The sequence below is a fragment of the Pteronotus mesoamericanus genome, unplaced genomic scaffold (assembly GCF_021234165.1).
Source record: "Pteronotus mesoamericanus isolate MK-2021 breed Mesoamerican mustached bat unplaced genomic scaffold, CSHL_Meso_final scaffold_31, whole genome shotgun sequence".
Classification (NCBI taxonomy): domain Eukaryota; kingdom Metazoa; phylum Chordata; class Mammalia; order Chiroptera; family Mormoopidae; genus Pteronotus; species Pteronotus mesoamericanus.
Window position 1 is genome coordinate 16,547,889 of NW_026555312.1, and position 25,939 is coordinate 16,573,827.

At 44.7% G+C, this 25,939-nt stretch overlaps 1 protein-coding gene and 1 non-coding gene across 2 annotated transcripts in view; one reads left to right on the forward strand and one right to left on the reverse strand.

The window, feature by feature from the left end:
- GFOD1 (Gfo/Idh/MocA-like oxidoreductase domain containing 1) overlaps window positions 1-25,939 on the forward strand; it is a 117,148-nt gene that overhangs the window by 56,797 nt on the left and 34,412 nt on the right. The gene's annotated exons all lie outside the window — the stretch shown is intronic.
- Window positions 2,274-2,336, reverse strand: LOC129085825 (U7 small nuclear RNA). The gene has a single exon (XR_008530760.1). It is a non-coding gene; the product is annotated as a U7 small nuclear RNA (small nuclear RNA).

Here is a 25,939-nt window from a genome sequence, read left to right on the forward strand (position 1 = left end):
CATCCTAAGATGGTTGATAGAGAATGCAGCTGATTTCCACTAGCACTTTTCTATCTGTGTGGTGTCCAGCGCTCCAGGCCTGTGTGTCTTTGAATGTCGATTGTGGTGATGGCTCTTGGCATGCTGTCTGGACTCCGTGTGCTGCCCAGCTAGGCGTCATTTGAAAGGGAGCCATCAACAGCTTTCCGTCAGGGACTGGTTGTTTTTCTCTTTGGCATAGTTGACCTATAAATCCCTTCCCGTGCTTGGGGGCCATGATGTCACGAGGCTCAGTCTGGTGTCCGGGGACCTGCTAACAATGCAGAGGTACCCATCGGGTGCGTGCGGAGATGCACACACATCTTATATGTGCACAGTCCAGGGGAGCTCGAGGAGTGGCAGATGGTGGCATAGAGCTTCCTTTAGTATCTAAGATGATGGTGACATTTATGAAATGTGGGCATCTCAGACTAAAGAAATTGAATATCCCAAAGACATCAGAGAAATATGCTATAAAAGCAGTACTTCTAAAAATTGAGATTCTTTTTCTTTTTCTTGAATTTATTGGGACGATACTGGTCAACATAAAATCGAATTTTAACACTTAACAGTTTACTCATGTTATTATCTCCCTTGGGCCTTCCGTTTGTCATTTTGGATTTTTACAGTTAGTGGCTTCTCTGAAAGTCAAGCCCTCTTATAAGCACATTCTCTCTTCAAAGGCTTGGGATGTACAGAACACATGTGGCCTTTGGGTCCTGGGCAGACTACATGACCTTGAACATGTAGTTTCAAGATGATTCACTCAAATTGGAAAAACTCACTGTGTTGTGAACCCCTCTTACCTCAAGTTTGTTCCATGGCCTCCCATAGCACATGACATCGGGGCTGTTTACAACTTCCTCATGGTTTTCAGAAGTGCTTTCCCATAGTTTTTCTCATCACAACAACCACAGAAGATAAATATTGCTATATTCCTGCTTTGCAGAGGAAAAAACTGAGGCCTGCAGATGTTAAATAACCTGTCCCAAACACAGGGAATAAGAGAGAAGCTGAAACCGGAACCCCAGCTTTCTGGTCCTACGACCATTCCCAGAGCAGGAGAAAGCGGAGGAGAACTGCAGCGTTAGGCTCTCTGCCCCCTGTGCTAGCTTAATTCTCAGTCCTCATCCTGCCTGTAAGCCCTGAGTTGTCTGGTGCTCGGGATCTGCCTCATCAGCCTACCCAGACCTCTGCTCCTGGCCCCCAGGGGAGCTGCTCCTTCTGCTGCCCTGGGCTCTTGTGTGACTTTCCCTCCTTGAGTGCCTGCGCAACTCCAGTGGGGCATTCATTCAGCATCCCAGAGGGCCCACGGCAACTTCCCAGGCTTCAGAGGGGCAGGCAGTGTACTTTGGCTGCCTTTAGGAGGTCAGAGGAGAGGTTGAGGTCATTTTCTGGAAGACGGGCAAGTCTGTGTCTCAGCCCAGTTAGAGCTTCTACTTCACCTTGTCACACAGCAAGGGTTAGGGCAGGATAAACCCAGGATGGGGTGTAGAACACCAAGCCCCACTGATGGCTGCTTCTGTGGCTCCCTGGCACTCATGTCTTCTGTATTTTAGGTGCAGGCCGGCCGGGCCTGTGGCCTGCCTTGTATGCAGCCTTCTTGGCTCAGAACTCTCTTGTAGGAGTCAGATGAGAGGCAGGCAGAAGGGGACAGAGCTGGAGACCCCGTCTCCGCCTCACTCACCGGCTTCCCACACTGGACCGCTTCTGTCAGCAGTGTGAGCAGAATGGCCCAGGCCTTTTGATCTCTCTGGCTCGCAATTCAATGAAAATGGATGTGGCTGTCTCTTTAATTTTAATTTCTAGAACTTGTCAGGAAGATGAGATTTTGTCAGGGGCCAGCTTCAACAGTTTTAGGTGGCATTAACCCTTTAAATACAAATTTACTCTTCAGGTGCATGTTTCAAAATTTATTTGATCTAATATTTTTAGTTAGTCATGCCTCAAGAATGTTTCACTCAGCTCCTTTACTTTTTTTTCCTGGATAAAAGTGCTCCTCATTATGCTGCATATATTTCTGTAAAGGTCAGTAAGCTGATTTGTGGCTCAAGTAAGAAAATAAAGTCTATATTTAATACATTAAAAAAAAAAAGATGTGTGGAGTGAAGACCTTGAAACCTTTCGACCTGAACAAGGACTACAGCTTTGGTTTATCTCTCTGAGTGACCCCACAAGGGGCTTGAACAGCTCACAATTTTCTTCTTTTGATTTCGTTAACATTTTTTCCCCCCAAAATTTTTAAGTGTGCATGGGGGGGTCTTCTGGTGAGACCTGGAAGACCTACTTGACAAATTCAGAAAGAGCTATAAGAAATAGAAAGTGAATAAGAAAGTGAAATAGACTTTTCCCCCCCTCAAGTTTATCATGGTAAAATACACATCATACAGAAGTTAACTTTTTAAAGTGTACATTTCAGTGGTATTAAAGAACTTTCTCTTTTTATTTGTTTTATTAAATAACTTTCTTATGAATGCTGTAGAGCCCTGGCTAGTGTGGGTCAGTGGATTGAATAACTTTCTTAATGTTGTGCAACTATCTCCACTGTCTGTCTCCAGAGCTCCTTTCACCTTATCAGACTGAAGCCCGCTAACTGTAAACAATAGCTCCCCATTTCCCTCTTCCTCCAGCACCTGGTAGCCACCATTCTACTTTCTCTATGATTTTGACTACTCTCAGTACGTAATGTAAGTGGAAAAACATAGTATGTGTCCTTTTGTGACTGGCTTATTTCACTTAGCATAAGGTCCTCGAGATTCATCCACAAGGACAACTCATGTTGTAGCATGTATCAGAATTTCATTTCTTTTTAAGACTGAATAATACTTTATCTATCTATCTATCACATTTTTAATCCATTTATCTATTGATGGATCATTTCCACCACTTGTCTGTTGTGAATAATGCTACAGTGAACGTGGGAGTATAAATATCTCTTCAAGATCCTGCTTTCAGTTCTTTTATGTAGATACTTGGAAGTGGAGCGGTGGGGTTTTAAACCATTTTCCACTCTTTCAGATCCTGTCTGTCTTAGATCAGGTCTGAAGTAGTGACAAGAGCATGTCTCCTGGAGTGACTGCCTGGATTTAAGTCCTGGCTGTGCCTCTTACTAGTTCTGGGACTTGAGACAAGTGATTTAATTTCACTGACCTCAGTTTTCTCATCTGTAAAATGGTGACAATGATAGTCCCTGACTCAAAGGGTTGTGGTGAGGATTCAGTGTGTTCTATTTAAACCCTAAGAACACTGCTTGGAAAGTATGACATGAGATGTAGAGCTTCTGTGGTTATTATTATTATTATTATTATTGCTATAATAATCTTTAGATGAGATGTTCTCATAGGTAGTTCTCTAGATTGAATAGATAAGTCCAAAAATTTTATTTTTAACAGAATGTTTGTAAAATTATAAAATTTTAAAATGCAGAAATATAGAAGAAGGACATTTTTAAAAAAAAAACCCTCTGCATCAATCACAGGTAACTATTATTATTGTTATGTATACAGATTTTTAAAAATTGTGCTGTTTGTACAATGTTCTCATTAACAGTATGGGGTGGGCATCTTCTTATGGTATGGAGCATCCTTTGAAACCTGATTTTAATAGTTTCATGATTTTCCATCATTTGGATGACGCAATATTTTAAGTATTCACTTGTTTACATCCAGATATATTCTATATATACTTGATGGGGTATTAGGTTTGAAAGAGAAACCATTCACATCTGCCTTCATGTAAAGAGGATTTAAGTTGAACATTGATGCTGCCGCTGTTGTCATCGTTGTCAACATCATCTTCATTATGTTTGCAAAACCTGTTACGGTATTGAACATACTGAGGACCAGTGGTCAAAATTATTCAAGGGCAGCTTTCAGCCCAGAGTAGAGATGGAACTTTTGACCATTGATCACGGCTCAAGCATGGAGTGCAACTCTCTGAGCCCATCGTCACTATACCTATTTCAACAAAGAGTGAATGACCATCTGCTGGGGACAGTCCTACTTTGGGTGGGAGGTAGGTAAAAAAGGATTTCTGAGGAAGGACTCATCTCTGAGATACCTTAGGAAGCTCCTTCAGGTGAGGCAGTGGAATGTAGTCGGAAGAGCACACACTCTTGATCAAAATGAGCTCAGTTCCAACTCTCCTAATTAGTTGCTGAATGACCTCCACTCGTTAACCTGGGCCCCTCAGCATCCTCCTCTGTGCGGTAAAGTGGGTCTAACAGTTACAGCGAGTGGCCAGCTCAGTGCTTTGCACATAGCAGGTGCTCAGTAATGGACCTATCCTGTCCAGGAGTGTCCATGTCACGGGAACCCTGTACTAACTTCGGCTGTAATTGGGAGTCTGGTCCCAAATGAATGCTGGGGTAAGGGGTCTGGTATTTTCGTTGTTTTCTGTCTACCAGGTTCTGTGCTGCGCACCTTAGATTTATTCTCAAGGGTAATGCTCTCTGGGGTTTCATTCCATTATTTTCTTTTGGAAGTGAAATAGACTTTTAGAAGCATTTGCTTTGTTGGCTTTCTAGTTATTTGTAAACCAACTGTGAAGGGATGTCATGGCACCCTGGACACTTGGTGCTTTGTGAGTGCCAAGTTCATTCCCCTGCACACTCTTCCTTCTGGAGGATATGTTTAAAATGGCATTAGGTATAGAAGAAATAGCCAATTAAAGCAAGCTGGATTTAAAATAGTTCCTGAGGTGAAATCCCTAGTTACACACATTCACATAAGTCTACCCTGTTAGCTGAGTTTCTAGAATTGTCAAACCATGGTAAGGCATTCCCACCAAAGCATCTCCTGCTTTTACTAAGAGAAAATTCTTCCTAAGAATCCTTGTTCTCTGGTTCCCTGTGGCTTACAGGAAAGTCTTTTTGTTTAAACAAAGGAACCAGCCCACTGGTATCTGGGTGAACACATGTTTCCTTCTGAGATGGAAATGATCTGAATCACAAGGAATGGCTGGTTTCTTCTTTCTTTCACTCTTTTTTCCCCCTTCTCATTCACTTGAAACAATGAGTGATTTTGCCTGCAAAGGGTCAAAGTGTCAGCATGTAAGCATCTCTGCTTTTTGGGGTGTCTGCTTCTGTCTTGCGGAGGCAGTATTTAAAATAAATGCTGAGTAAGTTGGGAAATGGGAGGATGAAGGAGGTATATACTGGGTAGCGACTGGGATTGGAGCTGTGGAGGGAATGGAGACTCACTGTTAGCATCTTGGGGACTCTAAGCATCACTTGGTAAACCTCAGTGTCTTCCTGTGCAGGGTTGGTGTTCTCCCAGGTTCCTTAGAGCCATACGGTGGCTGCAAAGTCCTTTTCTTTTCTGAGAATCTAGCTGGGGAACATGTGTTCCATGGGCCTCCGCTTCCACTTGGGGTTTTTACCTAGCATCACAGACCATAAAAGTGAACTTGTTTTTTTGTTGTTGCCAGAATTTAGGATTGAATTGCAGCCCTAATTGGAGAAGGGAGTCATTAGAGGAAAGGGAGATCATGTGTCAATCAAACACATGAGCGTTTGTGCATATGTGTTTGTACCTGCCTGTACATTGTGCTTGTGCATGTTTGTGTGTGAATGTGTGTTTGCACATTATGTATTTACACATGTTTAGTGCGTGTTTATACATGTGTGTTTGGCATGTATATGAGTGTGTGAGTAGGTCTGTGTGTGTGAGTCTATCTGTCTGAACACATAGGTGAAAAGGGGAAGGGGCCCCAGCCAATCCCTAGTATTCTGAAAGCCTGTTGATTTATTTTTGTTCCTCGCTTGCATATATTTCTCCTCAAAGGAATTACTGGTCATAATTTCAGATTTTTGCCCCTTGGTGATTCCCTGGGGAAGAAACGAGTAATTAACCTGTCTGCAATAGGTTGCTGCATCTGTTTGATTGACAGCTCTGGAGGGAGGCTGCACTTGCCCGGCAAACCCTTTTGGACTCTCGGAAGAGACCCTTAAACAGCGGAGGCTTCCAGCCCAATAGTCTGAGCAGTCCCTCCTCTGGCGTTCAGCATAGCCGGCGCTCAGATCGCGATACTCAATACTGAAAACGCTGATTGAGTTACAGAATGAGGTTTTTTCACCTGCCTCTCAGAGACAAGAATAATAAAGACTAATAATGCAATAGTTAGGTAGAGAGAACAGATCTCATGGGCGACGTGTGCCTTTTGTGCAGTTGGCAAATACAGGGGTTATAGCGGTAGAAAAAGATTAATGGGGTTTTTCTGAAAATGCAAGTGGACGTACAGTCTCCTGCTAAAAAGTAATTGTTTAAGTATTTCTTTTACTCAGATTTTTATATGCATGTGACAACAGCAACGGGGAGAAAAAGCTTAAAAAATGATCCATGTTATAGATGTACCACACTTTAATTATTCACAATAAAAATTTATATCTACTGCTTATTGAATATTTGCTGTGAGCCAGGCACTGGGCTAAGAACTTTACATGCATTTATTCTTATTTTAGATATTTAGGTTGTTTCTAGCTTTTCCTTTATTATAAATAGTGCCTAGATGAATATCTTTGCATATAACTTTTTGCCTGATTTGTGACATCCTGTTGAGAGTGGATTCCTCTAAGCACAATGACTGGGCATGGAATTAAAACATCGCAGTATTGCTTTCATGCCATGTTATACTCCCACATGAAGGAGGCTAACATGCCTGTGCCTCCGTCCTCCTACAGGCTCCGAGAATGCAGTCCTTTGTGGAAGTCGAGGTGTCAGACTGCTGCCCCAACAGAAATCCCAAAAGTTATGATAAATACCTGTCAAAGTTAATTCTAGAGACTTAGGAAAAAAGACAGCATCTCTTTTCCTGGGTTTCCACATGTTGCAAGTCAGAGGCATTGCATTAGGAAGGGAGAACACATGTCTTTTTATCTCATGGAGCTGGGATGTTTTCAGGAGGAGTCTGGGGTGTGTCCCGGTTCATGGCAGCTCCTCATTCCTCTGCTCTTCTTTCCACTCAACTTCCTTAGCAGTCCAGTCTTAAGCTGGTTGTGTCTCAGAATGGGGTGGAATGGGATCTTCTGAGAGATGCCTGAGAGTCTGGGCCATGCTCGGGTCCTGAGCAGCACAAGGCCCTCTCCCTTTGGAGGCTGGCCGTTGTTCCCTCTCCCTGGGTCTCCCTGCCAGGCTCCACATGGCATGCCCTGAAGCTTGCTTGTCACCTTTCAGTAGGGCTATGTGGACAGATGGGAGGATATATATTTGGAAACAAATCTATATACAAAGAAACCAGAGGCCCAACTGACCTTTGGGTTTCTATTGGAAATTGTGGTTTCTCCGCCCAGACCTGGTTTAAATACACGGGTGTAGTTCCAGGCTAGCCAACATGTATACGCATATACTGAGTGCCTTCTCTGGGCCGGCTGTTGCCCCATGGAGTTCGCCACAAAGCTTCCACTAAGGGAGAGAAGCACTAAAGGAATGACTGCAGCTCCTCGGTTGGCCCTAAGTGCCGTGTCCAAGAGCGGAACAGGGAGGGGATGGAGAGCGATGGGTGGGGAGGTGAGGGAGGTGCTGGCTCCCCTGGGGTGGTCAGAGAAGTGCTCTCTGCATTTCAGTAGAGATTTGAAGGAAGTGAGGGAGCGAGACATCAATGTTTGGGGACAGTCACAGATGAATGTTCCAGGTGGAAGCAAGAGCAAGCACAGAAGGAGCGGGAGTTTGTTTGGCGTGTTCTGTGACAGCGGGGAGCCTGTGGGCAGGAAGAGAACGAGGAAGAGGGAGAAGTCAGAGGAGGGTGACTTGGGGCTGTGGAGGAGGAGGCATCATGGGCGGCCCCATGTGTCACAGTAAAGTGACTCCAGGTTCTGTGTCAGAGGTACTGCAAAGTCCTTGGAGGGTTGATAGCAGGGGAGTGATGTGATCTGGTGTCCTGTTCTAAGAGGCTGGCTCTAGCCCTGGTTTAGCAGTCAGCAGGGGTGGAAGCAGGGAGAACGGCAGCTACTGCCACTGTCCAGGCGGGAGAAGGTGGTGGTAGCTGTGGGAATGAGAGATGGCCCATTTGGGAGCACACGTTGTAGGGAGGTCAGCTATCATTTGCCTTTGCTCCATCCCTTTGAGTAGAACTCTAGCCATTGGTGGCTAGGACAGCTCTCTGGCATTCTTCCCTTCCCCAGGGAAGAGTAGGAGCTTCTAATGTAGTCTGTTCTTTTTTTCAAATCTCGACCTGCAGGTGTCAATCACAGTTTGTTTGTTTTTTAAATCCTCACCCAAGGACATGCCTATTGATTTTCAAAAGAGGGAAAGGGAGGGAGAGAGAGAGAGAGAGAGAAACATCAATAAGAGAAAGAGAGAGAGAGAGAAACATCAATCAGTTGACTCTTGTACTTGCCCTGATACACTCCTGGACCAGGGACCAAACCCACAACCTAGCCATGTGCCCTGACCAGGAATCAAACCCACAACCTTTCGGTTGATGGAACAAATGCCCAAGCAACTGAGCCACACTGGCCCGGGCTCAGTCACAGCTTTTAATAATCCCAGCATCCATCTCCTTCTGGAAAGATGCATACCTCTCAAATTGGCACGAATCTTTCTTTTCAAGTTCTTTCTTTAGCAGGAAATGCAGTTGGCAGTCCAATATGACAACCATCTGTTTCTTTTCCTCTATGCCAAGCCTTCTGCTGGGTGGAAACTTAAGAAAAAAACCACAAAACCAGGAACCACCTGCTGGAGTTCCACAACGACACCGTCTGACTAGGAAACACTGAACAGACAATCATCAGGATGCATTTCAATGTCTGTCAGCCTCAGCACCTGTCTGACTTCCTTCTAGGGCTTTGCATTATTGATAATATTCATAAAAAGGGCTGATAAACATTTCCCAGTGTGACAGGAAGGCCCACGCTAGACCAGTGCCCAAGAGACCATAGTTTTTGTTCCAGTTGCCGGATGTGTGCCTGCAAGCATTCACGCTTGCTGAAACTGCTTCTTAATCTTTAATGTGAGTCCTAGGCAGCTTGATACTAAGATGCCTCTCAGTGCTAACATCTTACAATTCTAAGAGTATGAGTAAGAAATAAGGAGCAGAGGTGACTGATGAAACCAGTACTCCGGGCTTTATGAGAGAGATTCCTTCAAGTGGTGGCCCATGTCTGAATTGAGGGCAAGCTCCCGGGTGCCCCCTTCTAGGGCCTCTGCGTTCATTATTTGCAAGATATCAGAAGCTGTGCTACTTGACTCATTCTGTTAAGGAAACTGAAGGCAAGGAAGAGAACATAAATCTTCTTTCATGCAATGAAAATCATCTCTAATGGCTGCATATCCTGCACAAGGATGTAATTTGATCAGCCGTGTGTCAACCAGACTGTCTGGCTTGGATTTCTGCATCTCAGAAGAGAAATTAATGAGAGAAGGACAATTGCCCACCCAAGAAATGGCTGTTTCCTCCAGTCCCAGCCTTCTTTTTTTCTCCCCTCCATTCTCTGTGTTGTTGTGATTTATAGTCTTGCCTGTCCCCTGCAGTGGCTCTGGTGTAAGGTTTTACTGAGCAAGCGAGTGGCTGGCTTCCAAAAATGACATGACAGTCTCAGTCCAGGCTGTAGCCAGGTCACGTAAGCCTGACACCCTTCTCTCCTCTTACCTACAAGTTAGTCTGTTCCCCCAGGCATAGGAGGATGGATGACTCAAGGATTCACCTTTAGAAAGTTACTTTCTGCTTTTATTTTGTTTTCCTTTTCTAAGTACTCTTGCTGCATACTCTTGAGAAATTCACTTTTATGTTGGTGAAAATGGTCTATGTTTTCCAGAGTGCATTCTTACTAGAACAAATGCATGTGTTCTGTACTGAGGGGCAGGACTATACTATTTCAGCTTAATCATTTCCCAGCAGGTTTCCAGTCCAGACATGCATTATTGTTTCAGTGATCATGTGGCAACTTGTAGCTTTATTCATGCTGTGGCTGAAAGAACCCATGTTCCGGCAGTTCTTTTCCTGTTGCATTGATGAGAGCCGTCCCTGAGCTCAGGGCTGTGTTGCCGTTTTGAGCCTGACATTGTTCTGGGTCTTTGTCTGACAGGCTGCGTGATGCAGTGGGAAACCCTCCATGCTAGGTGGTGCAGCCTGTCCTAGCGGCCCTGCTGCGTTGGTAAACAGAACCAGTACTTTGTGTTTCCAGGTTAGTTCTCTGGCTTTGTTCTTGGAGCAAACTTAAATCAATTGGGCCAGTCAGCAGTTGTCAGGTTCTTTTGGCACCTATTTCTAGACAGCCATTGGAAGTAGGTAAAGAACAGAGTCCCCAAGTATGGAGTACTAGAGTACTCCAGAGTATGACGAGTACCTGAGCATGGAGTACTAGGATACTCTGGAGTACAGAGCAGTCTACCATGTGCTCCTCATTGAACACGTTGTCTTTCAAAGTAAAGTGTGTATGTCGTAGATGCCCTAAAAAGAAATTGTCTACTTGATTTCATCTTGTTCTTTGGTTAAATGATCACTATGACTTGGATATGATGATGCCAATGATGACGGAAGAGTCTGTGAAGCTAGTGGCAGTGTCTGAGCCGGGTTCTCCCCTGGGCCCCATTCATTCTGTCAGCAAAGCCTGATCTCCCTCTTACCTCGTATATACTTCTCCGCTCTGCCCACGTTTCTCTGACCCCCATCGCCATCACCATAGCCCATCGCTGCTGCTATGTATGCGACGCCTGGGTGTTGCATTAAAATTCACAGTGCAGAGCCCGGCGCATAGTGAGTGCTCAGTGAAGGGTAGACAGAAGATGTTTATTGTGAACTGAAGAAAATGTGACACATCTCTATGAGGTAACATTTCTTGATTTAAACATTTCAAAGATTCCCCATCACCCTTAGGATAAAAATCAACCTTCCTTCCCAGGCCTGCAGCTCTAGCCTCTGCCCAACCCTCCCGCCTCACCCAATGACACGTGCCCTTTTGCGAGGGCACACCAGCCACACTGACTTTCATTTCTCAGACCCATGAAGCTTCTCTCCTGCCCCCCCAGGGCGTGCGTGCTGTTCTTTCTGCCAAGGGTGCCCTGCTCCTTTTCTCCACCTGTCTAGCTTTTTCTCATCCTTTAGGTTTTAGCTTAAATGTCACCTCAGTGAGGACTTCCCGACCACTCTATCTAAAGTAAGATCCGTCTTGTTATTCTGTCACTCACTCCATTTGATTCCTTCATAGCCTTCCCGACCTGAAAGGATCTCTCTCTCTCTCTGCCTACTTGTCTATCAGCTGTCCTCCCACTGGACCCTACATTCCATGAGGCCCGGACCATGGCCATCTTATACCACTGTGTGCCCGGCACATGATTAATGCTGGAATAACACGGCCAGTATTTGTTGAATGAATGAACAGAAAACTGGACACTAATCAGAGTAGCCATATGAATAAAAATGCTAATAATTGGTTAAGAGAATGGCCATCGTGTGCCAAAATCTAAATTTGTGCTTTGTGTTCATTGTCTCATTTAGCCATCTCCACAGTCCAAACAGATATTCATCTGATGGGAAAATGAGCCATCAACTTGCCTTGCTATTGAATCCCAACCCACAGAGAGTTGTCCTGGTGTTGATGCCCTGTGGAGATTAAGGCAAATCCCCCTCACATCCAGGACATGGACAGATGCCTCACCTTGAGGAAAGATACGGGTCGAAAGCATCGGAAATATGCAGCTACCCTCAGGCCTGCCCTACTCCCACTAACATCCACTTTCTGAGAACTTTGTTTTATGCTCTGAGTTTAAGTGGCCAACACAAGGCGAGGGTTGTCTTCTCTCAGAGGGTATGTCAGGGTTGAAGTGATTCAGTGGGGAAAGGGCAGGACAAACTGGCTGGCAAAGAAAGGTCCTGTTTCCCACAGTCAGTCAAGCATGTTCTGGAAATGTCTCATGAGAAGACCTATATGTGCAAGTTCAGGAAAAGGTGGAAGAGGGGAGGGGACCACCTGTAAGAGGACATGAGAAAAGTTGGGTGTTTGGGTTTAAGTGTTCTTGAGGCAGGATAGTAAGAAGCCAGGAGAGTTCCTTGGCAAGTGGAATAGGGAAACTGAGACAGAGAACCAAACAAACCAGCTGGGAAGTTTGCAGCCAGTCACAGAGGGTCACCAGGGCAGAAGGCTCCGGGTGCCTGGCAGAGGGCAAAACTGGGAAAACAAGGATCTTGCCCCCAAGGTGACCTCTTCTCCCTGGAGATAACATCTAGGCTTCAGTTGTATTTCAGCTCCAGACCCAGAAAAGCAGCAGGACCGGCTACAGTGACTGATAACCCTCTGCCCTGTCGCTGACCAGTCAATCGGTGGAGACCAGGACCCTGAAAGGGCCCACCTGGAGAACTGATGAATATTCTGCTGAACCCCTCCGCGGCAACCTCCCCTAAGAGTCCTACCTTTAAGAGACGGATAAGACTCTAGAGACCAAGGGCCCAGCTGCAGCTTGTCCCAGGCTAATCCCTCTGAACCTGTCTCCAAGGCCCCCTTTTCTCTGACTTCCCAGTGAGCTAAGGCAGCCCAGCCTAGGCTGTCCTGTTGCGTCTTCTATCCTAAGCCCTTTCTTGTTTCACTGTCCCCAGCTTTAATAAACGTACCCTCACGGTCACCTGGACTCACGTAGTGAAATCTTTCCTACATGAAGTCAAGGACCCACACACTACTGGCTAGCTCTAGGCAGACCCGCTCAGGGCCAGGTCCCCTGTCCGGCAACATCCTCACCTAAAAGGGCCACAGTGCTGGGGAGTGGCCTGAAGCGAATCTAAGCAGTGAAGGGTGAAGGGTGATTCCCTGCCGCCGGCAGTTGGCTCCTCCCTCACCGCTCGGTGTTCTGGGACAGCAGCACACACTGATGTGCTTTCCCTTTCCCTTCAGTGCCTACTTCTGTTCCCTGCCTGCATGCAGCAGCCGCTAATCAGCGGCAGAAACAGCTGGCCTCATTCTGTTTCTGGCCACTGCAGTAGCTGGGGTTACAGTGGCCTTTACTTTGAGTTACAGCCTCTTCTCATTAACACCAAATCCATGGGCATCTTGGGGTTTCTTCGCCCAAGAAAATCTTGCTTAAAATTAGTTACTTTCTGCTACCTGAGCTGTCTTTTGGCTTAGCCTGAATTTCCTGATTGCTGCAGTTCACCAAGGGCAACCCCCTTTAGAAGTTCTGGCCCATGATAATAAAAGCTAACATCCGTCACCCACTTACTGTGTGCCAGGCACTGTGCCGAAGCCTTTCCCACAACAGCCCAATGATGTCAGTACTATTTATTGGTCTCTGTTTCACAGATGGGGCTGTGGGAGCAGAGAAAGATCATGTGAGGGGCCCAAGGTCACACACTGAACAAGTGGTGGGGCCAGGAATTGAAGCCAAGAAGCGTGGCGCTCGGACTTGCTCTCCTCAGCTCTGTGCTAGGCAGCAGGTCCTGCCAGAGGCAGCCGTGAGAACCCCGAGCTACCAGATGCACCACCCTCCTTATTCAGGACAAGCAGCTCAGCTCTCGGTCTCTCAAGTCTTTGCTGGCTAATTTTGTTCAGTGGGTTGGGTTCACGGTGGAGCTTGGCTGACTCTGATACTCTCTGAATTCTTAGAGCAGATGCCTATGTCACATACCCTGGCAGTCCTTCCAGGGTGACCCTACTGCCATCTCGAGTCATTTCCAAATACGCATTTCTTTTCTCCCTGTCTGGATTGCAAGATGTGTATGAACAGGGCCCAGGCTCTGTTTTTCTCTGGTTTCCCCCAGAGCACCTGGCATGTTTGTTAGTAAGTGCTTAGAAGTAAGTGGCTTAATGCCACTTAGCATGACTAAGGGACAGAGTTACTCCTCTTAAGTGTCAGCCTTCTACAGGTAGATAAAACTTGTAGTAGTCCAGTATTAACAAGTTCTTATCTCTCTAGAACAAATGTGGTTTGCTTTCGCAACTGTCAAGCAGAGGAAAACATCACCTGTAGATTGTAGATCCTGGTTTCTGGGGTTTCTGGTGGCCACCTTGTGCATTTTATATTGGCCTCTTTCTGTTAGGCATCTTTGTGCTGTGTAATTCTTGAGGTGACTGCTCTTCTCAGTTCAAATACAGAGCTGAACTGAGCTCTGAGGTTGAACCTGGTTTATTCAGCAGCGCCTCGGGGCCTGATCTGCGAGGTTGCTTCCATTTGGTTTGCTGTGAGTGGGTTTGCACTTGTGTTTGTTTGAGAAGAGGTGCAGGCTGCTCAATGGGTCCTGTGTAGTAGCTGACCTGGTGCAGCCCTGGAGGGAAGTGGGGCAATGCATGCCTCAGAGTGGTTTTTTATTTTATTTATTTTTTCCCATTTTGGGCAAAGAATGCTCAGACATTCTTTTCAGCTTGCCTTACCCTTGGCTTACCTTAAATGAGTAGAGAAAAGAGCTAAATTACAGCCATTGGAGAGCTCCCTGCCCTTCTGGAGCTGAACACCACTGTGAATACCTTCCACTAGAAAGGATTGCATTGGTTTTTCTTGGATCAGGCCTGGTTGTTGTTGTTTTTCTTTTTTATTATCCTTGGACGAGGGGTGCACGCTCATTACTAGTCATTGTACATGCCACCACTGGCCGTGCTAAGGTGCCTTTGTGGCAGGAGAGAGTATGGAAACCAGTGGCAGGCTAAACAACCCCTAGCAAGCTATGACATAACCCCCCTGGTGCCTGTCTTCAGGCAGGTTTTTAAGACTGACAAGGCACCTCTGCTTTTTCCTCCTGCTGCCCAAGAGAGTGTGAAACGGTCAGGGCACCCTGGGTGAATTGCGTGGCTAGCAAACGCAAAAGGGAGAGAATGTCCGGTAAAAGTGGCACACAGTTTCGCGTGCAGACCTTCCAGGGGAACGTGCTGGCAAAGGCTAACTCAGTGACAGGGCCAAGGGGGCGGGCCATTGGCCTGGGTCTCCTCCAGGTTCTGGTTCAGCTTCTTTCCCCGTTCACGTTTCCCTGGGCTTCTTGTGTGTATAGCAGATGCCACTGAGACCACTTGAAAGACTGACCTGTGCTGAGCAAAGAAAGAGTGAGTGTGCTTATTGTCAGAACAACCCTGTCATATTACTCAGACGCATACACCCTTTGAGACAGACAGGCCCCCAGAGGGGTTCTCAGATGAGGATCTGGTGATGGCTTTGTGCAGAGGAGCCCCCCTCACGCCTTCACTGTGTTTGGTTGCCACAACTTTCATGTTTCAAAGGAAGGAGGGAGAGGTGCTCAGACAACACAGAGCACCCAAACCTGTGAGCCCAGAGGGAAGGCAAGATAAGGAGGGGCAGAAAGCAGACATTCTCGCTGATTTCTGTAGCCAAAGGCTGATTCTCTCCCCCAAGGGTCAGCACGGCTAGGGTAAGACTAGTAACTGTAGGGAGGGGACAGATAACAAAAATATTTGAAATGATTTATAACTGATATTACTAATCAGACATGACACAGGCTCTGTTTCCACACTGGTTCACACTCTGTGAATGGAAGCTCTGCTGAAATAACCTGAGACCTGCGTGCCTGTCAGTGCGCTAGGGCTGCTGTAACCGAGAACCCCAGGCTGGGGGCTTAAGCAACAGAATTTACTGTCTCACAGTTATGGAGGCTGGAAGTCCGAGATCAAGGTGTTGGCAGGGTTGGTTTCTTCTGAGACCTCTGTCCTTGGCTTGTAAGTGGCTGCCTCCTCCCCGTGTCCCCACATCATATCCCCACATCGTCTTCCCTCTGTGCTTGTTTATGTCCTAATCTCTTCTTCTAAGGACACCAGTGAGAGAGGATGAGGGCCCACCCTCATGACTTGTTACCTTAATTACCTCTTTAAAGACCCTGCCTCCAAAGGCAGTCCTATTCTGAGGTACTGGGGGGGTTAGGACTTCAACGTATGAATTTTTAGGGACATGATGTAGTCCTTAACACTTATTGGGCTCGTGCTAGTAATGGTCATCATGGCTCTTACTATGTACTGGAACTGCCCTCAGCCCTCTGTGTGAACCACCCGCTCTGTGCCCTGCACTGGCTCCAGGCCAGCCACTAGTATTTCCCCCTGATCCAAATGAGGAAGCAGAGGCACAAGAACTTGAGGACTTGGGCTCCTACAGCAAGGGAGCAGTGGGGCTAGAACTTGCCCTGGGCATTCTGAGTCCATGTGTGGAGACTCTCCGCAGCCTGCGAGGCCAAGACTTTCTCCAAGTTTCTCCCTGGCAGTTATGTCATTGAGCGGCTTGGGGAAGGGTGTCTGTGTGGGAAGGAGGTCCTCTGGGTGACACTCTTCACTGCATCTGCGGAAGACAGGCCACAAGTGAAAACTGGATGACAGTGGACCGCTGATGTCCAACAGGCCAAAGAGCGCTTAGAGTCCGGCTTCCCTGATTCAAGGTGTCCCTTTGCCTGAGGCCTTCCTTCTGTTGCTCTTCCTTCCTTCTGACCCAGCTGTGACCACTGAGGCAATGACAGCCTGTTTATAGGACTGCTGGGCTGTTTGTAGGGCCCTGGGTTCATCCTAATGAAAACTTAAGGCTTTACCTACAATTACGTAGGAGGTCCTGGTTCCTTTGAACGCATTTCCCACAGACTTCTTAAAGTTAAACTGCTTTGTTTTGTGAATAATTATGTGGCGTTAGTTGCCTGAGGCAGGGGATGGAGATAAAGGTTTTAATTCTCAGTGTCGATACAGGTGAGGCATGTATTTTTCTCCTACTTTCCTCCTCCTCTCTTTTCTCTTTTTCTTCCTTGATCCAGGCTGGTCAGATCTCCATTGGTCCATCCAGGGAGTCCCCGATACTAAATCGGAGCTCTCAAATTATTCCCCCTGCCACCATATTAGGTGATTAACACCCTTCTTTCCACCTTCATTGTTGTCATCAGATTTACCCATCTCTAGGTCCCTTTTTAAGAGTTTAACAGTCTGTTCAAACACAGATATGTTACCTGCTTTGTGATGTTACTTATGTTCAGCTTGCCTTCATAATCTTGCCAGACTAAAAATCTTTGTCTTTTCAGAAATTCAGCAGATTCATTCCATTTCAGGTTCTTATCTATCTGTTCAGTTCAAATAATGGAACCCTCTTTATTAAAAATAGTATGTGTTAAACTCCCTTTAAAATTATTTCTTCCTATAATTCTATCCATCGTCCCAGCTGTATATGTGCGTAAAGAAGTAACTGGATTACAGTCACCTAACTTGGTGGATGCTTGATCGGGGGTGGGATTTAGAGTTTCAGTTTCCTCTTTAGATTTTTCTGAGTTGCTTAATTTAAGAAAAAGTGATATGTGTAATTTCTCTAAAAAGCTATAAAGTCATTCCAAAATAATGAATATGTAAGTAAACAAATATATCCGCCCGTCTATTCCTGTAACGCAGCTGTTAACCAGGTGAGCGCTGAGCACTGCTGGCCACCGGAGCACTGAGGGTAGAGGGCCCGAGGGCTGTGCTGCCTCAGATGATCTCCTGTGTATTAAACTCCCGTTTGCTTGTGGCCGGATTTTATTTCAACCCACTGGCCTACTTTCCTTTGGGTCTTAAGTTGTTCACCTTCGCTCCTCTACCTGGCTGCTTTAAATGTTTCTCCCTGCCAGGTTACATGGGGAGGTCCTCACAGGCAAATATAAATTTTTACTGGAATAGTAGCCACCAGTTGAAAAAGTACTTTCAATATAAATTTTTACTGGAATAGTAGCCACCAGTTGAAAAAGTACTTTCTGTTCCCAATTAATGCTGTTTTTTTAGTTTAGTTTTGTTTTTGAAGCAAAATGTGCCCCTTATCAAACTTCCACTTCAAATCACAGGGAGGAACCAGGGGAAACTTTTGCCTCACTGCCCAAGATAAGACGCTTGCTATATTGTGCAGAAAATTTAATTAGGCAAAGTGAGACAATTGGAACTGGGTCCTGCCCTAAGGAGGAGAGGAAATTAACCTCTGCCTGCCACAGCTGGGGCCCAAGGTCATGTTCAATTGTGTTCTGATCAGGCTGCTGTTTCCTGATAGAACATGTCAGTTCATAAACACCTTATACATGGAGGACATAGGCTACTCCTACGGCTCTTAGCCACTCTCTTCTTCTGCAGTGTTTGGTAGGGAGGGGTACATTTCTGACATACCTTTGCCAGATCACAGTTTTTCTGGGAGCAAAGCCAACTGCTCCCAACCATTGGGAGTTGGCCCACGAAGAGATATTCTGCAGATTTCTGCTCTTTGCTTGGGCAATCTTGGAAAGTTGGTTGGGTGAGTATGAGGCAGGAGGTGGTTGAATTAGAGTCACCCTATTTATTTCATCATCATCTATGTTAAACAAAGGGTTTGTGTTTGCAGTTCTCCCCAGATGAAATGGAGTGACTCAGGAAAACCATCTGACTCAATCCTATTGTAAGAACTGATCCTCTGAGCCCCGTTTGATCTCCCATTTCCCAGAAAGTTTGCTATCTAGAACCTCATGGCTATGTGGAAGCTATTTACACAGAAACCAATGTTTGATTTGAAGAAGGTTTTGATTTGAACTTGGCCATCTACGAAGTTTTCTCAGCCATTATGACAGAGTGTTTCAGAGACATGCCAAAGAGACATGACAAGGGGCTTTGTTTTTAGCATGATCCTTTTATTCAAGTGTCTAAGTCACTCTGGTCAAAGAGTGCTGCTCTGCATCCAGCCCTGGAGTTGGCAGCATGTCGAGGGAAGGGGGAGATGAAAGAAGGTGTTGAAGGTAAACCTCTGCAGCCCAGGAGTGTATAGTCTAGTTAGGGATATAAGATCCTTTCTCAGCAAGAGAAGCAGGAAGAGTCAGAGGCTGGCTCTCCAGAATTGTATTAGACAGGATTGTCAAGAGAAACAGAACCGATAGTATACATATGCATACGGTGCGATTTATACAATGCCTTGTCTATATCCTCACTGACTGTTGGCAGGACTGCATCTTGCACACCATTCATCCTCCAGTGCCAGCACAGGTCTTGGCAAATCATAGGGGTAGCACAGATCCCTAGCTCTTTCTCTCCTCCCCCTAATCAGTTCTCCCCTACTTCTCTAGCAACAGACCATTAACTGTTAGCTGGACCTATGGTTGCCAAGAACAATAGAGGAGAGTTATTATAAGGAATTGGGTCACTCATTTGTGGAAGCTGAGAAGTCCCAGGACCTGCAGTTGGCAAGTCGGAGACCCAGGAGAGCGAATGGTATAGTTCCAGTCCAAGTCCAAAGGCCTGAGAACTAGAAGAGCCAATGGTGTTAGTCTGAAAGCCAGCGTGCTTGAGGCTCAAGAAGTGCCGATATTTCGGTTTGCATCCAAAGGCAGGAAAAACTGCTGTCCCAGTTCAACCGTCAGGCAGGAGCAGTTCCCTCTTACTCAGCTTTTTTGTTCTTTAGGTCTTCAATTCATTCAATGAGACCCACTCACATTAGGGAGGGCAGTCTGCTTCATTCAGTATACTTATTCAAACGTTAACCTCATCCAGATAGGCCTAGAATAATGTTAGTCCTAATGTCTGCCCACCCTGTGGCCCAGTCAAGGTGACACATAAAATAACCATCACAGTGGGGTTATCTATTTTAAAGGTGCCCTCCTTTCTTCTCTTCAACAAATCGATCCTAAGCGTGTAATTTTCCTACTCTAATCTGGATCCAGAATAAGAATTAATTTCTCACGTAACAGTCCCTTTGAAAGCAGCCTGGCAGCTCCACAGTGTCTGGGATCCAGGACCCTCTGTCTTGTTGCTCCACCACCCGTAGGTGCTGTCCTTGCCTACATGGCTCATGTGGCCTCACCCCATCAGAATTCACACAAGGAGGGAAATGAAAAATGTGCCAGCAGAAGCTTCTTAGTCGTATATATCACTTTATCATATCCTTTTGGACAGAACTTAGTCCTATGGTCACATTTAACTGCAGAGGATACTGGGAAATGTGGTTTTTAGCCTTCGCAACTATGGGTCCAGCTAAAAATAAATGGTTTAGTTACTAGAAACACTGGAGTGAGGGGAGGGACAGCCGGGGTTCTGTGCTACACCTAGGACTTGCGGAGACCTCTGCTGGGCCCTGGAGATAGAGTGGCGTGTTAGATGCAGTCCTGCCAGGGGCCCGCGGGGAGGTAGGGTACTTGTTACCCCGCTGTGTAGTAAGTCCTAACACTGGTGTAAACCCAGGCAGCCAAGCTGGAACAGGACTGTTGAAGAAGCCTTCCCAGTGAGTTCTGTAAATCATTTTAAAAACAACCGTACTAGGCCCCGTGGGTTGAGAGTCCCATTTTCTTAAATCCCAATTTCATCTGGACCTGTTTTTTTCCTTTTTTGGCAGTCAAACTGAATTCAGAAGTTAAGGTTCAGATTCTTGCACTTAATGTCAAGTAGGGAGATCCAAAATATTCCTGGAAGCAAGTATTAAAAACAAGTAGGATTCCTTCCCTTTTCTGCGCCCCTCCTCCCCCCATCTTTTTTCTGCCTTCTCCCAACCATTTCATCTAAGACTGAGGAGTTCTGCAGTCCTGGTAGGATGCAGGCATCCTTTCTGGACCTTGTTACCCTGTACGTGTGGAACCCTTGCAAGCTTTGTACAAATGTCCTTTGAAGGGTTTCGGGGGGGTGGGGGGTGGGGGAGGGATAGTGTACACAGAGCTCTTACGTAATATGGTAAACAGACAGCAAACGGACATGCCATTTTCCATTAGCCAGAGAGGCATTTTATTTCCACCAGGAATGGGAGCAGACGTGAAAGCAATTAGTGTTAGTGGGTTTACAGTGATGTCCCTGGAGCCAGCAAAATCCCAGGGCCAGATGTCTGTACTTTACTTGTTCAAAGAACATTTGTGAGTTATTCCACCCCTGCCCATCCCACCTCCTGCCAAAAAGAACCAAAATATCACAGCAAAAGGAACATAATATTCACTGAATAACAGAGGCAGAAGGCCTGTTCTTTGGAGATAGAGAAGGCTGCCTCAGAAGTTGGGAGCATCATGAAAAATCCTCCCCAGCCTCCTCGTGCCCCAGGACCCTTCAGGCCACTGATCAGTTGCAGCAGAGATAATATTAGGAATGGCGACCTGTCCACCCATCTCTACTTTTCTTTGCTCCCTTTTCTTCAACCCTGTCCTATTATACCCCTAGTACAGGTGGAACAGGAAAAACAGAAGTAGAAACAACAGCAGAAGTAAAAGCCCTAAATATCCACTCATCCCGTCTACACTGATAAAATGTGACCTCAGCTTTACCCAGCCTCAAGCTTCAAAATGACCTTGTTACCACCATAACCAGCGAAGCTTCAGAATCAGCCACTTCAGTCGTTTACAATGTAGATGGTTTGTTTTTCTTTTTTTCCTGTATAATCTCGCTGGTCCCTTAAAATCTTTTCTTACATTGCTTGTCATTGTTTTTCTATATCTACACTGTCCAGTTCAGGAACCATGAGCCACATGTGACTATTAAGCACTGAAATGTAGCCATTCCAAACTGACATGTACTATTAGTATAAAATACACACTGGATTTCAAAGACTTAGCTTGAAAGAATAATAGAAAGTATCTCAGTTTTTATGCTGGCTTTGTGTTGATAATATTTTGAATATAGTGGATTAAATAAAATGTATTATTAAAATAAATTATACCTCTTTTTTAAATACATGTGGGTATTAGAAAATTTTAAATTACATATGTGGTTTGCATTTGTAGCTTGCTTTTTGTTGGGACAGTGGTGGTCTGTGTTATCTCTTAAAGTCTTTTAGAGCTGTATTTTTTAAATTATTGAAAATATTTTAAAGGGTTTTAAAAACCTTGTACAACTTGAAAAGTCTTCGAGAGAAAGGAAGAGGCTTTCCAAGCTTTTGTAAGAAGAAAGTTGGGTGGCCAACAAAGAGATTTTACAGAATTTGAGACAGACAAGAGAAACGTAATCACCTTCAGGAATCAGACAATGATGTAAACAAACGAGATATGCCTGAGGTTATACAACAGGGATGGTGGGGTTTGTGTTTCTCTGGGATGAGGTACCCCATATAAAGGCACCCAAATTCAAAATTGTTAAAATGCTGGGAGCTCCATAGCAATATTTTCCAGTGGAATTTGGCCCAGAGAACTCCAGCATGCTACTTTTGGGAACTTTAGATCTCTAAAAAAAATTATTTTACACTTACAGACCTCATGAAAATTACCCTTTGCAGACTATTCAAACCAAGCTGTGTAAATTGGAATTTCTTTTTTAAATCTTGAAATGACACTATTTTGAATTTTGCACCTAAATTTACATATAGGCTCCAGTCAGTAGCCTATATGTTTTATTTATTTATTTTTTTTTACTAAGAACATGGCTAAAATGAACTCATATTGCCTGAGTTCATATTCTGGGAGATGATGAAATAGTATTGCCTCTTATAGCTGTGAGTTTGATTGTATCTTCATTTTCACGGAGGCTTAGGGAAAGTAAGCCGCCCACTTGGCCATAGCAAGAATGTGGCAGAACTTTGAACATTACTGAAACCCACCAGACTTGCTGTAAGAAGCGTGGCTAGCATCAACCCCACAAAGTAACACAGTACAGGAAGGGCAAGGATCCTAGGTATGCACAGGGACAGCAGAGTTATCACAGGAAGCAGAGTGGCTACAGTGGACAGACAAGCCCATTTTCCACAAAGAGGCTAAAGCTACAAAGAAGGTTGTGCTGAGGCTTGAATGCATTGAGCGTAACTGCAGGGCTAAGGGAATGTTGGCTATTATGAGATGCAAGCATTTTTGAACTGGAAGGAGATAAGAGAAAGGGCCAAGTGATCCAGTTCTAAGCTTCATATTTTGTTTTATAATGTGGCAATAAAATCCTGAAGATATGTTTGCTTCAAAAAAAAAAAGGTTAGTAGCAGAACTAAAGTTCAAGTCCCTGTATTTTGGATGCTGCTTGTCATCATCCACCAACAAAAGGTCTCAAAATTTTACTCCTATGTTTCCTTCTAAAAGTGTTGTAGTTTTAGCTCTTACATTTAGGTCTTTGACCCATTTTGAGTTACGGCATGAAGTTAAGTTCCAGCTTCATTCTTTTGCATGACTATCCAGGTGTCCCAGCATGACTTGTTGAAAAAAACTATTCTTTCCCCATTGAATGGTCTTGGCACGCTTGTTGAGAATCAGTTAACCCTAAGTGTGGGAGCTTATTTCTGAATTCTGTACTCTATGGCATTGATCTATTTGTCTATTCTTTTCTCAGTACCACAGCATCTTGATTATAGTAACTTTGTGGTAAGTTTGAAATCATGAAGTGTAAGTCTTCCTGCTCAGTTACATTTCAATACTGTTTTTGCTATTCTGGATACCTTGCATTTCCATATGAATTTTAGGATCAGCTTATCAATTGTACAAAAAAAAAAAAAAGGCACCTGGAATTTTGATAGGCATTAACATTGGATCTGTAGATCAATTTGTGTAGTGTTGCATCTTAACAATATTAAGTCTTTTGATCCAGGAAGAAAGGATGTCTTCCCAATTATGTAAGTCTTCTCCAATTTCTTTTAGCAATGTTGTTTAGTTTTTAGAGTACAAATTTTACATTTCTTAAATTTATTCTGAAGTATTTTATCCTTTTTTGATGCTGTTATATATAGACTTATTTTCCTAATTTAATTTTCGGATTGTTCATGTTTTCATCCAAAATACTTATATGACATTCCATTTGTAATTACCTAGCATCTGTCAAGTTCTTTCTTTCCTCCCTCCTCCCATCCATCCTCTCTCCCTCCCTTCCAATTAGCCACTGTGCCACTACTGGACCTATAACAATGAATAAGAATTCCCGGTTCTCATCTCTATTCAGTCCAGATTCAGATATCTTTGACTGTCTGTAAAATATCTTCTCATGGTTGAATTTCTTAAATCAGGATGCAAAATGCCCTGCCCTTATAACTGGCAATGGTATCTCTTAAGTCTTCTTGACTTTCTAATGGCCCATCTTGTCTCTTTTTCATCTGTTGAGGATTTAAATTTATATATTCAGGCACAGTGCATCTCTAACCTCATCCAAGGCTAACATCTAGAGTCAGACAATCCTCATTAAATGAGCCTCACATCCCTCTCACCTCATTTCGTAGATGAATTTGGAAATAAAATTCTTTCTTCCAGCAGCAGAGCCACTGATCTTTACAAGTTATGTGATGCTGTTGTTGGCTCTCCAGGTACCTGTTGAGGAGAGATAATCTTCGCTGAAGATATTGGACAGAACACCATTGTTTCCTGTCCCCACCGCCAGTACTTGAGTGTCAATGACTAATTGTTATAAAGAGTGACAGAGAGCTCTTCTTATCTCATTTTATTTAATAGGGTGGAGAACTAGACTCCCCCAGCCCCTCAGAAGAGATTCTCACTCTGGGCCTTTCATGCTCCAACTTCTCATCCCTGCTCCCCAATCACCAGATGTGCCTTTTCTCTCTCTTCTTCCAACAGTCTTCCCCCTTCCCTTTGTTTAAAATGTCAAACTGGAAGTGAGGCACACGTCTGCATTTAGCGTCAGAGCAGGGCTTACAAGTGAAAACGATCTCTTAAGAGATTTACACGGCACATGCCTGAAAACATCCCACTTTCGTAGGGTTTTTTTTTTCCCATTGGCAGCACTCCATTCTAATGTATGTTCTTTTAAACACTATGTGCTATGTATTACTCCTAATTTATGTTTGTCTGCAGCGGGGGTGGATGGGAGCAATAGAAAATATTTCCCCATCCAGTACGGCCAGGCATCAACCCGTCTGCACAGAGGCCGCCTTGGAGCTGGAGTCAGGTCTTGGCTGTGCGGCTGCCAACCCTTTAAGTGCTGGACCCTAGGGAGACAGGAGGGCTCTTGGGTAATGGGAGGATGCCCAGGAATCTCAGGGCAGCACCTACTGACCAACTGAAAAATGCATGTTGTAATTGCTTTCCACCTCCAATGGGATTGCACTGGTTGTGTGCTGGCTGGGTATCAGCCCAAGGACTGTGCACACTTCAGTGTAATAGCTCGAGCTGTGTTTATTCTAGAGCTCCACCTTCCATCAAGTCTTTGCTAGTCTCTCCAATATAGCAGAAAGCCAGAGGTCTGTCCTTAAAACAAAAATCAGTGTTGCCATGGTTACCTAGATATAACCCCTTCAGGATAAAACTCAGCTTCTTAGTGTGTGTGAATAACTGTGGAGGATTTTAGGAGAAGGAGAAACAATGGGCTGGCCTCCCCTGATGGGAACATGCCATCAAAAGCATCAGGTTGGTCTCTCTCTCTCTCCCCCTTTACTTCATTGAGGTATAATTTACTCATCATAAAATTCATTCACTTTAAGTGCATAGTTTAATGAGTTTTGATAAGTGTATATGCCTGTGTAACACCACCCAATCTCAAAATATAGACAATCTCCATCGTTCCAGAATGTTTCCTGCATTGACTTTGTGGTCCATATTTTACTATCTCAGCCCCAGCTCCTGTCTAGGTACATACTGTTGTGCCTTTTGTCATGAGAGCTTACTTCTGTCTATTTTACAGCTTCACCCATAAATAGAGTCATATAGTACAATATGTACCCTTTTGCATCCGGCTTCTTTCACTCATCATAGTATTTTTGAGATTTCTCCATATTGCTGCATATCTGATTGGTTCATTTATTTTCATTGCGAGTAGTGTTCTATTTTATGGATATGCCATAATTTCTTTATCCATTCAGCTGCTAATGGACATTGGGTTGTTTCCAGTTTGGGCTATTGTACATAAAATTGCTATGAACATTGATGTTCATGTCTTTTGGTAGATACATATTTTCATTTCTCTTTAGTGCATTTCTAGGAATGGCATTTCTGGGCTTTGGATAGGTATATGTTTTACATTATTAAAAATATGCCTGTTTCCCAAAGTGCTTGTCCAGCCCTCCTCTTTCAAATGCCCAGCATTACTGTGAACTATCTCGTGCTTTGCGCTAGAAGAAACAAAGAGCAGGTGTGGGTGAACCGGTGTCCGTGACATCTTAGTCAATACGGAGGCTTCCAGCTCCCAGAAATATACAATGTTCCAAGACTGAATCAAGAGGAAACA